Genomic DNA, 18,544 nt, shown 5'->3' on the forward strand with positions numbered 1-18,544 from the left:
TTCCTTCCTTCCTTCCTTCCTTCCTTCCTTTCTTCCTTCCTTCCTTCTTTCCTTCTTTTCTTCTCTTTCTTCATGACTATACACATTCATAATGACTTTGTTTTTCTTGCTTTCTCAATGGGAAGAGGAGGGGAGAAAGATGAGAAATAATTTAGAATTGAAAATTAAATAAAATTGAATTAAAAATTAAAATTAAAATAAAAAAAGAGTAAAAAGACAAGTGTTGGACAGCACAGGGTAAAGGACTGACACCCAAGGGAACTCCATGTAAGGGTTATGGGATTTAAAGATCTCCCATGCCCCATGGACGTGCTGACATAGCAGAGCAAGAGAAAGTGAAAAGCCGAGCTAACGGTCCTGCGGTTGGCAGTTGGTGGCGGTTGCCTTTTTTTTTTTTTGAGTTAGGACTCCTGCTGAGGACTGCCAGGGGCCGGAGCTGCTGGGAGCACACTTCCAGGACACTGGGTGGTTGCTGTGAGTGGGGAGAGGAGGACCTTTGCCTGAGGTAGCCTGTTCTGTTTTAAAGGCTTGAAAATGTGGGTGCTTTCTACTTTATCTACCTGTGCCAATGTCATAACTACTCTGATGGCTTTCACTTTCTGGTTTTGGGACTCAGTCTTTTGGTATCTTAATAAATTTTCTAGTTTATTTCCCCAAATGGCAAACCTGACGTATTTTGTGATGGATAATTATATCAGCATATTTGTAATCTCTATAGGCATTGTGAATATGGCATTGCTGATACACTCCACTAGAGATATCCCTCCAATTTATCAACCTATTGGTGGCTACTATTTGTATCTACCTAACTGTACTTTCATCATGCCCATATCTTTCTGCCTTGTTCAAAAGGATAACATGAAAGACTTTGTCAAATATACTGCTGAAATCTATCTAGGTATCCTTGGAATCCCCTTAATCTGTTAGTGTATTGTGTAAAAAAAGGAAATTAATTCACATGGTATAATCTGTTCTAGAGAGAAAGCCATACTGACTCTTATGTTAGTCATTGTTTGCCAGCTAGTTAACTCACATTTATTAAGCACTTACTAGGTGTCAAGCACTGTGCTAACTGCAGAGAATATAAATACAAGCAGAAAAATGGTCTCTGCCCTGAAAGAGCTTACATTCTAACAGAACTAAGGCAACATGTAAAAGGAAATTGAAAATCTTGGGGATAGGGGAAAGAAGGTAGAAAAGGTTGGGGGTGAGGCTTGCAGAAGAATGAAGGCTCTGGGGGGAGCTGTCCACTAAGAAGAAGAGGCTACAGGGAAAGCTGGTGAAACTACTGTGTGAATTCCAGGACTGGAATGAGCTTCTATGAGAAGAGATTTTGGGGACATTGTAGAGGAAGTAGGGAGTACAGCTTGGAGAGAAACTGACTCCTATTCTAGGAGCTCCCAAATGATTCTTTTAATACATTTTAGCATTTTGCTAGGAATTAAAATCACTCTCTCCAGACAATAATTTTCATATTCTGCCTTGTTTCAATTTTTGAAAGTCAGATGAACATTGCCCTTTTTCAATCCTAGAGCAAAATGAATGGGAGAGCTATATTTTCAATTCAATTCAATAAGTATTTATCAAGAGCCTGACAGATTCCCCTAAAATATGATCATGAAGAAAACTAAGTAAACATACCCCTCCTCTTTCTAACACTCAAAGGTTTATATGGTATTTTCTTTTTCAAATCAAATGCTTTATTAACTTCTGGTTTCATCATTCATTTCTGTCAGATTTTGAGTTCCAAATTTTGTCCCCATTTTTCCCCTACCCACCGCCCCAAAATAGCGATCCTACTGGATATCCCCTCCTCCAATCGGCTCTCTCCCATATCTTCTCCCATACCCCCTTTGACTTTCTGGTAGGGCATGGTGGATCTTTTATGCCCTAGTGCCTGTATTTCTTATTTCCCAGTTACATGTAAAATAATATTAATTATATATATATATATATATATATATATATATATATATTTGAGTATTTGATTTTAAAAGTTTAAATTCCAGATTGATTCCCTTCCTCCCTTGTCACCCACCATTACTGGGAAGATAAGCAATTTAGTATAGGTTGTACATGTATAGCTATGCAAAATATTTCCATAGTAGATATATTGTAAAAGACTGACTAAATTTCCCTCCTTCCTATCCCACCTCCCACTTGTTCTATTCTCTACTTTGATCCTATCCCTTTTCAAAAGTGGGTGCTTCCAACTTCCCTCCCCCCCAGCCTGCCCTCCCTTCCATCATCCCCCCTCTCATCCCCTTCCCCTGTACTTTCCTGTAGGGTGAGATATCCTGTTTAGTGTGTATGTCATTCCCTCCCTAAGCCAAATTCAAAGAGAATAAGGTTTACCCATTCCCTTTTGCCTTCCTATTCTTCCCCTCCATTGTAACCATTTTCCCTTGCCTCTTCTATATGATATAGTTTACCTCATTCTGTCTTTCCCCATCTCCTCTCATTATATTTCTCTCTCACCTCTTAATTTCACCTTTTAAGTATCATTCCTTCCTATTAAATTGGTCCTGTGCCCTCTATCTATGTGTACCTGTAAACATATATACACACATTCACATATGTATTCATACTCCCACATACCCTCCTATATAGACATATATATATATGTACATATATGTATTCCCTTCAACTATTTTTATACTGAGAAAAGTTTCATCAATTACAATTATCATTTTTCCATGTAGGAATGTAAATAGTTCAACTTTCATAAGTTCCTTATGATTTCTTTTCCCTGTTTACCTTCTCATGCTCCTCTTGCTTCTTGTATCTGAATGTGAAATTTTCTATTCAACTCTGGTTTTTTCATCAAGAATGCTTGAAAGTCCTCTATTCCACTGAGTGACCATATTTTCCCCTGAAACATAATACTCAGTTTTGCTGGGTAGGTGATTCTTGGTTTTAATCCTAGCTCCTTTGACCTTTGGAATATCACATTCCAAGCCTTTCGATCCCTCAGTGTAGAAGCTGCCAGATCCTGTGTTATCCTGATTGTGTTTCTACAATATTCAAATTGTTTCTTCCTGGCTCCTTGATCTGGGAATTTCAGAACCTGGCTATAATATTCCCAGGACTTTTCTTTTTGGGATCTTTTCCAGGAGGTGATGGGTGGATTCTTTCAACCTTTAATTTGCCCTCTGGTTCTAAAACATCAGGGAAGTTTTCCCTGAGAATTTCTTGAAGGATGATTTCTAGGTTCTTTTTTTTTTATCATGACTTTCAGGTAGTCCAATAATTTTTAAATTATCTCTCCTGGATCTATTTTCCAAGTCAGTGGATTTTCCAACAAGCTATTTTTTTTTCATTTGTTTGGATCTGTTTAATACTATCTTGATTTCTCATAAAGTTCCTAGCTTCCATTTGTTCCAACCTAATTCTGAAGGAACTACTAGTTCAGTGAGCTTTTGAGGTTCTTTTGTCATCTGGTAAATTCAACTTTTTAAGGAATTCTTCTCCTCATTGCCTTTTTGAGCCTCTTTTTCCATTTGAGTTAGTCTATTTTTTATGGTGTTATTTTCTTCAGTCAGGTTGTTGTCTCTCATTTCATAATTTTCTTGCATCATTCTCATTTCTCTTCCCATTTTTTCTTCCACTTCTCTTATTTGCTTTTCAAAATCCTTCCTAAGGTCCTCTATGACCTGTAACCAGCTAGTATTTTTCTTTGAAGCTTTTGATGCAGGAGTTCTGACTTCACTGTCTTCCTCCTGCTTCATGCTTTGATCATTTTTGTCTCCAAAATAGGAGTGTAAAGTTGGGTTGCTCTGTTTGTTTTGATTTCTTTGCCTGCTCATGTTGCCACTCAATTGCTTGTCTTTTGGGCTTTTTGCCACAGTAGGACTCTGCCACCAGACAGGGGAGCTTCATCTCAAACCCCTACACTCTGCAGGCCAGTAGCTGAAGCAGCTATGTGTGGCTGCAGCTGCAGGCCTGTGGTGCCTCAGCTGCTTCTCACCCTGGGGGCAAAAGCCAATGCACTCCCAACTACTGGATCCCCCAAAGGCCACACTGCAGTGATGTCTCACTTTTTCCTTAGCATCTATGTGTTGATAATTCTGGAAACTGCTACAGGTGCTGGTGATCTGAAGTTCTTCCAGCTGGTGGTTGGTTAGGCCTGCCCTGGGGCTAAAACCTCAGGCTCTCACAGAGATGGGATCGGCTCCCAGAGTGCCTCGCTGGCCGCTTTCTGCCAGCCTGCTGGGTTGTCCTCTGTGAGAGGTTAGCTTCTCTGTGTCATTTTGTGGGTTCTGTAGCTCTACCTGGTACTTTTCTTACAAATCTGTGAGATATATAGTAAAACTATGTTTGCCATTCACAACCGAGAAAACTGAAGCTTTAAATCTATTATATAGAAGAGCAGAAATTTAGACCCAGGTTCCCTGACCCCCAGTCTCAAATTCTTTTCCACTAGACTTCTCACTGCCACCATCATTAACAGTGTCATTCTTGTCAAACAGTAATAGTCTGAAAAGCAATCATTTCATTCACTTGTGCAATAGAACCCCTAACATTTGAATGGAAAAGAACACCTGTTCCAGGATCAGTTCTCTCTCCTGGACTCTTGCAATAGGCTTGTAACTAGACTTACTGCATCAAGTCTATATTCACTCCAATCTATCCTTCCCCTGGTTCCCAAGGTGGTATTTTAAAAGTCGATATGACCACATTACCCTTTCCTGCTCCACTGGCTTTCAGTCACCTCTGGGAAGAAATATAAAGTCCCCCGTTTAGCATTTAAAGCTCTTCATAACTCATACCTTTCCTACTTTTTGGTTATTCTTCCATCTTATTTCCCTTCATGAACTCTGAGATCCCCTATTGTGGCTTACTTGCAGTGCATCTCAAATCTCTGTGCCTTTGCTGTCCTATATTACTGCAATATTCACCCTCATAACTTCCCTGGCTTTCTATGAGACTCAGTTTGAAGTCTTACTTTCTGCCACAAGATTTTCCAGGTCCCCTAGCTTATTAGTGTCTTCTTGTCTGAGGGTACCCCCATTCTACTCTATTTCTATCTCATTAGTACATAGTTACTTAAAAAAATGTCTTGCTCATTAAAATATATGCTCCTTAAAGGCAGTCTGTTTTTTGTCTTTTTCTGAATTCTCAATTCTTGGCCTGGCACATACTAAGTGCTTAATAAATACTTTTTGACTTACTGATCTTCAATATAAGATGAGAATAAAAAGAATAATAATTACAGTGTAGGTGTTATAGTAGATAGAGCACCAGGTCTGGAGTGAGGAAGACCTAAATTCAAATCCAGCCTCAAACACTTAGTAGTTGTGTGACCCTGGGCAAGTCACTTAACCCTGATTGCCTCAGTTTCCTCATCTTTTAAAATGAGCTAGAGAAGAAAATGGTAAAGTATCCCAATATCTTTGCTAAGAAAACCTCAAATGTGGTCATGAAGAGATGGACATGATTGAAATGATTAAACCACAACTAATTCAGATTTTTATAGGACTTACAAATTTACAAAATCTTTTCCTCTGAGCAATGCCATAAGGTACACTCATATTGTTAAATCTAGCATTGCCTTTGTGGTCACTCTGTTCTTTTTCTCCTTCTTTGCTTCTGAGGGATCTGTCAGATTTGAAAATGAAGCAAATATGTCAACTTTAAAAGCCTCAAATTTTAAAGCCTATTAAGTTCTCTAATACCAGGATAGGTTTTTGTGTCAAGGCCTTAGGCATGTGACAACTGTCATGTTTTATTGTCCTGTGGTGGAAAATCCTTTGATAAGTGTTAGCAGATGGGAATTTGGCTCAATGCTTCTTTCTGCTCAGAACAGAGCCTCCATGCTGGCTTTTGCAGATTTCGCTCCTCCCATCTATCCTCATCATCATGAAGAAAAAGGAATGCTGATGATGGATAGACGTCGTGTAGCCCTCAAAGCAGCCTACACAAATTTGGGGTTAGGAAAGCTACAGCATGTTTTGAACAGAACTTAATTGATCAAATCAGGGATTAACTGGAAGCAGATTTGATGGCATCTGAAATTCCAAAGCAGAATTCTTCTTCGAGGAATCCTGGAGAATGGGAGGGGCTCTGTTGGACTGGAGACAGACAAATCATGTACCAGTTTTCAAAGAATGGAAGAAGGTAAACTTTTTGCCCCTCTTCATAGACCATAGGATCATAGATCCCAGAGCTCTGCTTTATGCAGATGAGGAAACTGAACTTATTATACATAGATAGCGAGTATGAGAGGTAGAATTTAAAGTCAGATCCTCTGAATTTAGAGCCAGTACTCTATTGAGAAGGGGTGATTTAGGGCTCATTTGGTAAATACTTAAATAGGAAACAATCATTAATTTCCAATGTGGACTAATTAAGAATAAACTATAAGAGTTTAACCTGATTTCAAATTTTTTAAACCTGGATTATCAGATTGTGAAACAACATGAGCATATTATGCCTGGATTTCAACAAGGTACTTTATCTCTCATGATATCCCAGTGCACAAAGTATGGAAATACAGATTGAATCATAGAATAGTTGAGTGTATTTGGAACTGGTTGATTGACTAGATCCAGACAGTATTGATTAACGGACATCAATCTCAACGGATGTCTCCAGTAGAGTTCCCCAGGGCTCTGCCTAGATTATCTTTTGTTCAACATGTTGTACAATGGTTTGGATGAAGGAATAGAATATATGTACATCATAGGATTGCAGATTTAGATCTGGAAGGGTCCTTGGAGGCCCTCAAGAATAACTCCATTTTACACATGAGGAAATGGAGGCCCATGGAAATTAAATGATTTATCCAAGGTCACATAGGTTATCAGCATCAGAGGAAGGATCTGAAATTTGGTCCTCAGCCTCCAGAGCAGTTTTTTTTTTCCCATTGTACCACAGTGTGTAGAAGACACAAAGCTGAATGGGACAGCTAACATATCATCTGGCAGACTGGGGATCCACAACAGCTTTACAGGGTAGAACAGATAAAGCCCAAAAAGTAACATATTGTTGGTGTTCAGTTGTTCTTCAGTCATGTCTACCCTTCGTGACCCTATTTGGAGTTTTCTTGGCAAAGATACTAGAGTGGTTTGCCATTTCCTTCTCCAGCTCATTTTACAGATGAGGAAACTGACGTAAATGGCTTTAAATGACTTGCCCACAATCACACGGCTATTACGTGTCTGAAGCCAGATTTGAACTCAGGAACATGAATACCCTGAACTCCAGGATTGGTACTCCACCCTATGAGTCACCCAGTTGCCCCAATCCAGACCTTGGAGATGCATGGTATTGTTGCTGAATCATTCTAGTCATATCTATCTTTTCACGACCCCATCTGAGGAAACTGAGACAAACAGGATTAAATGCTTTGCCCAGGGTTACACAACTGGTAAGTATCTGAGGCTGGATTTGAACTTTGATCTTGCTGACTCCATGCACAGTGTTCTATCCATTCAGCCACCTAGGTGCCCCAAAATAACATATAATGGAGATAAATGTAAAGTCATGCATCAAAATTATTTTTTTAAAAAAGCTATACTAGGAAAGTATGATGGAGATATGGCTGGAAAAAAGATCATGTGATAAAGACCTAAAGGTTTCTAGTTGACAACAGTGTGATATGGCAAATACTTAACAAAGCTAATATCATTTTAGAGTATATTAGTAGAGAGCTATATTTCTTAGTCTTCCAATTGTGTCTCCTAAATATGTTATTTCCTTCTTCTTAAAAGGAATACGAATGATCCTGATGTTTTCAAAGAGTTTTTATGCAGTGTTTAACTTTAAAGATAATTATATGGAGTGAGTGGTTTGTAGAGAGAGATTTTGATGAATCTTTCACTTGGGGAAAAGAGAAATTTGTGATATAGATGGATGGATTCTTTAAATATCTGAGGAAAAATAATAAAAAATGTTTTTGGAAGCTTTAGAAATTGTCCAAAGGTTCAATTCCATGATCCTTCTGATAAAATAATCTCTTATTATGAGATTATAGGTTTAGTGAGCCACTGTGATGTCAAGGCTGGAGTATGGGGTGCTAAGGGAGGACTGGCAGGAGCGTGTGAGAAGTGCTTTGGTGTAAGGTCCTGCCACGCCTTTTTCAGAGCTGCTTTTCCTCCTTTGGTGCCCACCTTCACTCAACTCTTACCTGTGGCTCCAAGAAGGATAATCATATCAGCAGACGGTCCAAAGCAGGTTAAGGGTAACCTATAGGCCTCAAGACTCTCAGTGAGTTAGGGGAAATGTCTACTCCAAGCATGTGAAGACTTCTTCCAGAGGAATGAGTGGATGAGAACAATGAGAACCATGAAAGTGGCTGAAGCAGGAGTTGTGGAGCTCTTAGAGCTTGGTCAGACGTTGAAAATGCCAAGGTCATCTACTGCATCTAAAGCTATAACCAGTTTTCTTTTTCTTTTTGATTTTTTTGGAAAGGGGGAGGCAGGGTAATGGGGTTAAGTGACTTACCCAAGGTCATGGGGCTAGTAAGTGTTAAGTGTCTGAGGCTGAATTTGAACTCAGGTCTTCCTGACTCCAGGGCCAGTGCTCTGTTCACTGTACCACCTAGCCACCCTTATAAACCAGTTTTCTTAATTTTTGTCTGGCCACTGAGTATCAGTGATGCTGGAAAAGAAAGTGAGGCTGAGGACTTTGAGTAACTCTTCCTGACTTAAATCCAATTCACAAGTCAACATATCATCCATTACATTGTGATGTCATTTGTCCTCTTTGAAAATGAAGGATGAACGACAACAATGTAGATATGTAGCTAGGAAGAACTGAATTCAAATCTTACCTGAGAAACTTATTAACTTTATGATCCTGGGCAAATCATTCAGCCTCTCTCAGGCTCAGCTTTCTCATGTGTAAAAGGGGGATAATAATAGCACCTTCCTCAAAGGATTACTGCTCACAGGATCAAAAGAAATGATATAAATGCCAGCTTTTGTTATTATTACTATTACAACTGAAAGGGACCTCAGACATTATCTAGTACAACCTAATTTTCCAGTTAAGGTACCTGAGGCTACAAGAGGTTAAATGACTTATCAAGCATCACTCCAAGAGAATTTACCCAGCATCACACAGGCAGTAAATTTGGGTTGCTCCAGATGCTAGCACACTGTTCTGGCTCATCTTCATATCATGTCCTTTGATTCTACTCTGAGCCTCCCTTACAACACTAAATTCCCACCCTGAGATTCTGGGTTCCTAACAAGTAAGATTTCCTAAGCACCCTCCCTCCCAGCTCTTCCCCTGTCCACTTTCTAACTGTAGATACAGTCATCAGTGATCAGGTCAACATTCATTTCTGGAAAGATCATGTCAATCAATTGCCATATGACTCAACTCATCATTCCTGTATTTTCTAGGCCCAAACATAGCTCTCTGCTTACTTACCACTCTCGTAAATATGTTGTCTTCCCCTAACTGGAATAGAAGCTCCTTGAAGGTAGGAACTCTCTGACTTTCTGTATGTTTTCCACATACTTTCTCCTTGTCCCTCCACCCCTCCCAGTGCCTGGCAAATAGTAAGCACTTAACAAATGCTTCTGATTCATTTTCATTTAGCTTACAAAGTTAAGATTTGAACATGTCCTTGTCCACTGACTCCCAATCCAGCATTTTCAAGAAGGGACAGCAGAATTGTGCTTAAGATAAGCATATACCCTTTGTTTTCCATCTTTATTTTGCTCTATGCCCCTACTTCTTCCACTGCAAATATAGGAATAAGAAATACTCAAGATCACTTTCCTCACTACATCCATCATTTCCTATAACACAGTCATATTCCATTACATTCATGAATTAAAATTTGTTCAGCCATTCCCCAATTGGTTGGCATCTACTTTGTTTCCAATTCTTTGCTATCACAAAAAATGCTGTTATAAAAATTTTGATGTAGATAGGAATTTTCTTCTTATCAATGACTTTCTTGGGGGTTTTAGCTCAGTAATTAAATCTGTGGTTCAAAGGGCATGGAAATTTTAGCTACTTTATTTGCGTAATTTCAAATTGCTTTCTGGAATGATCCTATTAATTCATGGCCTTATCAATAATGCATTAGTGTTCCTGTCCTTCCACAACCCATCCTTTGTCATCTTTGCCAGACTGCAGAGTGTGAGGTGAAACCTCAGCATTGTTTTAATTTGCATTTCTTTAATTGTTAGTGATTTGAAGCATTCTTTTATAAATCAGTAATTCATATATTTTTTTTTGAGAACAGTTTGTTCCTATTTTTTGACCTATTTGATCTGTTGGGGAATGACTTTTAGTCATATATTTGTTAGTTCTCCATATATCTTGGATACCAAACCCTCATCCTAAATATTTGATGAAAAAAATTTTCTCCCCCAGTGAACTTTTCTTCTCATGAAAAAAGAAAAATACTTCTTTTGTGAAAAAATTTCAATACTGTGTAAATCAAAATTAATTCTTTTTAAATTTTTTTTGGAGTTGCTTCTATCCTTTGCTTATGAATTCATTTCCTACACATGGCTATGTAAGGTATACAATCTGCTTCTTTTCTAATTTTTTAATGGTAATGATCCAAAATATTCCAATCAACAAGTGTTTATTAAATACTATTAAATACCAGACAATGTGCTACATGCCTTTCAGGTCACATATCCTTCTTGAATTTGTTGAAAATATAGTATAAATTGTTTATCTTGACCTAATTCTGCCAGACTTCATTTCAATCTTCCCAGTAACCCTTGTCTTTCCTAAGGCATTAAAAAATAATTCTTGTTCTTTCTTAAGTAATTAATGTTTTTAGGATAACTGAATACAGGGTTATTGAGTTCTATTACTTCTATTTCTCCCTTGTCTAGTCTGCTCCACTGATCTACTTTTCTCTTTTTAAACTAGTAACAAATGGTTTTGTTGACTGTTGGTTCATAATATAGTTTGATGTCTAGAAGTAATATTTCCCTTCAAGTAATACTTTTCTCATTATTTCCCTTGATGTTCTTTTTTTTTCAAATAAATTTTGTGATTATTTTTATTGAGTCCTATACAGTATTCCTTTGGCATTTTGATTGCTATAACATTGAACCCCAAAATTAACTTTGCTTATAGCATTTTTATTATGTTGGCACGGCCCATAAATGAACACTGAATATTCATTCAACTATTTAAGTTGTTCTTTATTTAAGGTTCACTTTGTAATTAAGTCTCTACAAGTATTAAGTGTGCTTTGGTAGACTGACTAAAGTATTTTACGTGTTTTGTAGTTATTTTGAATGACTTTCCTTTTTACATATAGACATATTAATTTTTTTAAATTAAATTTTTTTTTGGATTTTTGGAGGGCAGAAGGTAGGGCAGTTGGGGTTAAGTGACTTGCCCAAGGTCCCACAGCTAGTTTTTGTGTTAAGTGCCTGAGGCTGGATTTGAACTCAGGTCCTCCTGACTCCAGGGCTGGTGCTCTATTTACTGTGCCACCTACCCGCCCCAACATATTGATTTTTGTGGAGTTTTCTTGGAGCCTGTAACTCAGTTGAAGTTATTTTCTCAATTAGTTGGCCACAATTATTTTAGTTTTTGATATGTTCAATGTCTATATTTTAATGTGCCTGACATTTTAAAAAGTATTTTATGACTGCTGTGCGGTAACTATTGCTAGTTAGGACCTATGATCTTGGAGTATGTCACCTGTGGTCTATTGTAAATATTTCCTTTCTGATTGTTGGTATTGCATGTTCATGATCTGTGGCAGTGATGTCTTAAGTTGTTTGCCCATATTTAAAGTTGGCATCCTATCTTCCCCTATCCCTCCCTAATTTTTTTTCCAGTGAAAGTATCACTTCTGGACTTCAATCAGTCAATAAACCAAAAACATTTACTAAATGATTGCTATGTGCCTGGAACAAAAGGTAAAGGAACATTACTTTCAGCAAATAAGAAGCAATTTAATTGAAATTGGAAGCCAAAATTAAAAACAAAACTTTTCACCATAGCCAGGAACTTACATCTAAGCTATATCTTTCTTTCTGCAGTTTTCTTTGTTCATAAGTATTATTTTTAATATTGATAATAGACTAACATTAGTTAAAATACATTAACATGGTGTTCAAAGAATAATAATCTGTGTGACCTCAGGCAAGTCACTTAACCCCACTGCATTTATTTTTTTCTTTTGTAAAATGCAGGTAGGAGTGTTGTCAGGCTCAAACAAGATAATGGATATAAAGCACTTTGCAAACCTTAAAGAACTATATTGATGTCAGTTATCATCATCATCATCATCATCATCATCATCTTCATCATACTATTATTATTATTATTATTACTGTTATCATTATCCTACATTTCGTTCCCTGAGCCTTCAACTGAATTTCTGTGGAGCTCAAGCTATGGTTATTGAGCAGTGTAGCGATACACCAATAAATGTTTAACAATCTGGCTGGCGGAGGGAGTTGATGTATGCATCCACTTTTTAAATTTAATCTGCATTATTAACATTTTCTTAAGTCTTCTAGACATTCGACAAAATGATAAATTAAAATTTGATGTATTGGCTATTGCCAATTTCTGAGGGATAAATTCACACGCTGAAAATTTAACAATTGGCTTGAGCTAGTTAAAGATAATTCCTACACACTTTGGGCACAGGGTCCAGATTAAATGTCAACAAACTACCATGCAAAAACCTATCTTAGCTCATAGGCTGTACAGTAGGTGGCAGGTCCAGATTTGATCCAAGGGCCCTAGTTTGCAGAGTCATGGTTCAGACAAATCATAAATCTGCTTCTAGCTCTAAGTCCATGAACCTATCAAGCAGTGTGAATAAAATAACATTGATTTTCTGAAAGGCTACAGCAAAAGTGAAACAATAGTCAAGAATTTCCTGTGTGATACTTCCCCATAATAAGCCTTCTTCAAAATCTGAGATAGAGTCCATGTTGTTCTCTGAAAGTCAGTTAAATTCTTCCTTTTATTAGACCTAGGAGATGGGATTTAGTGTTCCCCTTGGGAAACACTGCCCATTATGGCTTCAAATGTCAACCTGAAAGGTAAGGACTGAAGTTTATTAGTTAAACTTTTAATTCAGCTCCTTTCTTCCTCTTCGTCTTCCTCCTGCTGTCTTCTTCTCCTGCTCCTTCTTCTTTTCTTCTTCTTCTTCTTCCTCCTCCTTTCTTCTTCCAGTTTTGTATTTGGTGACTTGTCATCCTACTCTATGCTCTATATATTTGAAAATTGACTGTCAGCTCCTCTGTCTTTTATTTTGGATAAATACTTCTAAATTTAATATTTACTTCCAGTGATCTTTTTTTTAATGTATGTTATTTGGTCTTAAGTTGGCATGTCCATATTAAGTGGGTTCCATCCAAGAGGCTTAAATATGTTTATTAAAATGCTGAGTAATACATTTTGTGGCTTAAAATAAAATAAAATAAGAAAAAAAAGAATCTTCTTATTGCTGAAATCAAATGCTGTGGTACATTATAAACCCCGTGTCTTCAAAAAAAAAAAAGGTGCTGTCCAAAGTAAAAGAAGGTCCAGGATATTTGTTATCAATGAGTCCAGTGAAAATTTGTACAAATCTCATTAAGACACTTGTTTTTAAAATATTGGGGATGTTTGGGCAAATTTCACTGGGGTAACAGATTAAGAAAATTTGGCCTAGGAAATAAAAAAAGATCCAAGTTTGCTACACACCTCCCACCCCGGGTAAAAAATCCCCCAAAACCAAAACCCATAACTTATATTCTTTATGCTATAGTGCCCCCAAGGAAAGCCTCTAATTTGAATAAACAAAGGAAAAAATTGTTTTGAATTAAGAAGGGGAAAACATTACCACTTTAAGCACATAGTTAAATTCAGGGGGAATGAAAAGGGAAATAATAATAATAATATTATTTGGTGACCATTTCTGAATTAATCCTTTACTCTCTTTAGTGATTTGATGAGGAGGTTCACTAATTCACTAAATTATGTATGCAGAATTTTATGTCTTTGCCATAATCCCTTTGTATGGTGACATACATAAAATAAAGGCAAGAATGAGTTCAGAGATGTGACTATATAAGAAGAAGGTAATGCCTTTGCCTCCTCAGTTTGGTGTATATTTTGGTACTTTTTCTCTCCCTCATTATTTGCATGGGAGACAAAAAGAATATTGGGTTGAAAAATTGAAGGGTCTTGTGTCTAAAGGATCCTTGGAAGTTTGTCACAAGGGCAACTTCTAAAAATTCAGTTTAACAATCTGTCATTATGCAAGGAGTCATACATGTGCACACATACATATATACATGCATAATATAAAATTATATTAACATATTTTTCTCATTCAGAATAATTAGTTCCTTTTTTCCTAAGAAAAAATTGGAAGCCTTTCTTGAAGCCCTAGAACAAAAGACATATTAGTTTATTGCAGTTTTTTTTCTTTTAGCAAACTTTTATGTTATTGGCCAAAATTTTTTAAATTTTTTAATACCAATGAAACCTGACAAAACATATATAATGTACACATATAGAGTGTATATATACACACATATGTATATGTGTTTACATGTATGTATCCGTGTGTATATATAATGTGTGTGTGTGTATGTTTGTAGACACTATGTAGCCAGGACTGTTTGGTTTTCCAAAGGACTTGGAACTTGGGGTAAGGAATCTTCTTATGATGGAGAGTAGTTTTTAGGGGAGGCAAAATTGTTACAGGTTTTCTTCCCTATTCAGATGCCTGGATATATTGGATCTTTGTCTTTCTCAAAGAGCAGCATCTTAGCCTTAGAATTTTAGGTAAAAGAAATGTGGGAAGGCTTCAACTGTAGAAGGCAGCAGGAAGCAGAGAAATGCTGCACAATCTCATGCCCTATGGGACTATTCTGGAAAAGGACTAGAAGTGACCAGGGAACCAGTGGAATATTATCAATCATGGCCACAGAGAAAACTATAGAGAGCCATGCTGAGAAGATATATTTTCTCCCCAGATATCAGGTGGAAACTACGTGCCATCAGAGACTGCATTAGAAAACATTGGTTATCTTGTAGCATCAAAGGAATGGGCTGCCAGACATGTGTTTACTCTGGTCACACGTAATCTATATGTATGTCCTGCTTCATGCACATTCCCTGTGTTTTTCCACTGTCCCAAGTAATAGTACATGGATATGTAGGAAAGTGTGCCTCAGGTATATAATAATGATGATGACCATTTATATATTATTATTTGATATACTATTGCTATGTGCCAGGCCCTTTGCTGAGCGCTTTACAAATATTATCTCATTTGTATCTATGCTTTTTCACTAAAAATACCTCTGGCTGACTAGCAAACACATTGATGGGGGCTCATGAGCTAGGGTGTTGAATTGATTCAAGTCCATTGAGAACCTTTAATGTAGTCTTATCTGGAGGTCTCATAAATAATCTTATCTGGAGGTCTCATATGCAATTGGAAGATACTCCCAGGTATTATTCCTTGGACAAAAGGATTCCAGGAGTATAATCTCTTTCTAGATTATATTTTCCCCAAAGATTTCTTGATAAAAACAGTACTGAAAAGAAATTTTTTCTAGTTGTGGGGTTTTTAATCTCTAATGGGGAGAAGAAAATATTTTCTTTTTTATTCTTAATTTAAAAAATTTTAAACTTAAATACAAAATAAGAAAAAGAAAAAACAAACAAACAAACAAATACAATATAGGAAAAGAAAAAGAAACATTGCCATCTGCACAGCAAAACATAAGAGATGATCCAAATACAAAGCAATAAATTTCCATTTTAATAAAGCCTATATAATAAATACCACACATTGTGTTCAGAACTGTCCATCTTTACTTACCTGTAGGTTTTATTTTGTTCTCTGCTGTTCACATTTTACTTTGTTCTTTTTGTCCCCTTCCCTGCCCCCCCCAAGAAGGCTACAATTAAGCACTGATATATTTGTGTGTTTATACACACATACTTACATATATACACACATGCAAACATATAGAAATACATACACATATATACACAAAAACATTTTAAAGGATATGAACTCTCACTTTACTTGCAAGATAGGAGGGGGGTGAAGTAGATTGAGGCAGAAGTTGAAAGATGAAATCTGAATTTAAAAAACTGCATGATTTCAACTTTCTGTAGTCTTAACTTCTTGACTTGATTTGATTCATAGGCAGGTAGGCTGAAATGAGGAAGACGTTCCCAAACCAGCTTGTTAAAGCATCTGGTATTCACTGGAGACTGCTATTTTTCATATACAAATGTACAGAGATGGGTTGGTCATGCTCATTGTGTACTTTTATAATTGGGAACCACTACTAACAAGAAACCTAGAACACCATCCAGAATACATGTTCATAATTACTGGTGTTTAGTTGGGTAAATTAAATGCAATTATATAAATGGCTCAATGCAGAAAGAACATACAGAACCAAGCCTTTTAAATCTATAACCAATGCTTTCAAGTAACAACCTACTTTTTTGGGAGGTGGACTGGGGAGGTAGTGAGGGTGGGGCTGATGGAAGTCTAATGTTTTCCTTTGGTACAATATCTCAGACCACAGGAATATCCACAGTGTTTAAGTGAGAGTGCAGAACTATCTCCTTCCAATGTACTATCATGAAAAAGACGTGATCTTTTAGACAATTCCATAAGATAACAACTTGCGAGATAGGATAAGGTGAGGTAGACTGAGGCAGAAATTGAAAGATAAATATTTTATTTTAAAAAATTGTGCAAGATTTTAACTATTTGTAGTCATGACTTCTTGATTTAATTTGCAAGCAGGCAGGTAGACTGGAGACAATGAAAAATCAATCTGTTCCTATTCTTATTCATTTGCCAACATTTTTGGTAAATATTGACAAATGTCAAGGCATCTAGTTCTCCGAGAAGACATACACAGAGAGAGACAGAGACAAACAGAGAGATAGAGACAGAAAGAAAAACAGACAGAGAGATAGAGAGACTGAGATAGAGACAAAGACACAGAGATGAATACATCTCACTATAATCTTAATGCCAAATGTTCTTTCTTGGGTACCACTCAAAACAGTGCTACATTCTCCCTATCCTCCATTCCTCTCCTTCCACCCCCATGTTCACAAAGCCACATTCACATTGACCACAAAGAGAGATACAACTCTTCATTTCTTACCTGGCTATACTTCTTTGGATCCTCCATCATACCACCAAGAACATCATCATCGGGAACCTCATTATCCTGCAAGATTGAGTCAGCTTTTGGCATTCACACCTCAGCATTACCCTTTGCCCCTGTGATGGAGTGATGAGTTGTTCCCCAAACCTCCATTTAAGAATGGGCCCTAGGCTGGCTCTCTGTTCATTTCTTAACTTGCTATACTCCTTTGGACTTCTCTATCATGTCACTTCCCTCCTTTTCAGCTTCCTTTGGTGTGTCACCTTTCCCATTAGATTGTATGCTCCTTGAGGGCAGGGACTATCTTTCACTTTTGTATTTGTATCCCCAGCACAGTTTGACACATAGGAGATGCTTAATCAATTTTTATTACCTGACTGACTAAATTGTTTATTTGTGCTCTATTTGTCCTTTCCTTGAGTATAGCATCTATAGAGAATGCCATTTTCTGGCATCTGAATCCATTATATGTCTTCTAGCCTCCACCTAAATTTGTCCATTCACTCTTATTTACTTGTCCAGGTAATCACAACCCTATACTTGTTGTTTTACTCAATAAGAATGTAAGCTTCCTCAGTGCAGGAATTGCTATACTTGCTTATATTTGTATGTCCAGTACTGAGCTGGGTCAGTACCTGGCAAAAGGCACTTAATTACAGGAGAGCTTTTGCAGAGTGGTTGGTTAAATGGAGTACATACAATCAATAAAAGATTGCTTGAGGTAACTCATTTACTCAAAAATTCCGGGGAAAAAGGAATACATTTAATAATTACTACCCAGCTGAACTATTTATCATAATAATGTTGTAACAGGTCTTCCTTTCCTGCCTCCACTCTCTTCCCAACTCAAAGCTTTCCTCAATAGCGTAGCCTCAGTAACCTTTCTTGAACAAAGCTCTAACCAGTTTCCCTCAACTCAAAAAAAAAAAAAGTCAATGGCTCTTTAGTAGTGCTGAAAGAAAGTTCAATTCTTCACCTGGTATTAAGGGTCCCTTAAAGTCTGTCATGTGATCCTAGGACTAGAAGAGAACTTGAAGGTAATGTAATCCAACTCTGAGATGTAGGGAGTTCAAGTGACTCATTCAGAATAACACAGCTAGGATTGGAAAACAAGTCCTCTGACTCAAAACCAGAACTCTTTTCACTGTATGTTTTGCTCTCCTACATTTCTAGTGGATAGAGAGTGCTGGATCTGAAGTCATGAAATGAGTTCAAATCTGACTTCCGACACTGGATATGTGATCCTGAACAAGTCACTAAACTTCTGTTTGCCTCAGTTTCCTCAACTGTAAAATGGGGATAATAATAGCAGTTACTTTCCAGGATGGTTAAGAACAAATGAGAAGATATTTGTAAATCCTTTTCTTCCTTCCTTCCTTCCTTCCTTCCTTCCTTCCTTCCTTCCTTCCTTCCTTCCTTCCTTCCTTCCTTCCTTCCTTCCTTCCTTC

General features: G+C 37.2%; 2 long non-coding RNA genes across 2 annotated transcripts in view; both read left to right on the top strand.

The window, feature by feature from the left end:
• Positions 1-18,544, top strand: part of LOC138145293 (uncharacterized) — a 139,054-nt gene that overhangs the window by 87,583 nt on the left and 32,927 nt on the right. The gene's annotated exons all lie outside the window — the stretch shown is intronic.
• LOC138145292 (uncharacterized) overlaps positions 5,807-18,544 on the top strand; it is a 42,718-nt gene continuing 29,980 nt past the window's right edge. The window contains exon 1 of the long non-coding RNA XR_011164174.1: positions 5,807-6,117. This is a non-coding gene — a long non-coding RNA (uncharacterized lncRNA). The remainder of the gene's footprint in view (positions 6,118-18,544) is intronic.

This window comes from Petaurus breviceps, unplaced genomic scaffold (assembly GCF_028583685.1).
Source record: "Petaurus breviceps papuanus isolate PSGF00001 unplaced genomic scaffold, PetGlider_PUasm1.0 90734, whole genome shotgun sequence".
NCBI lineage: Eukaryota > Metazoa > Chordata > Mammalia > Diprotodontia > Petauridae > Petaurus > Petaurus breviceps.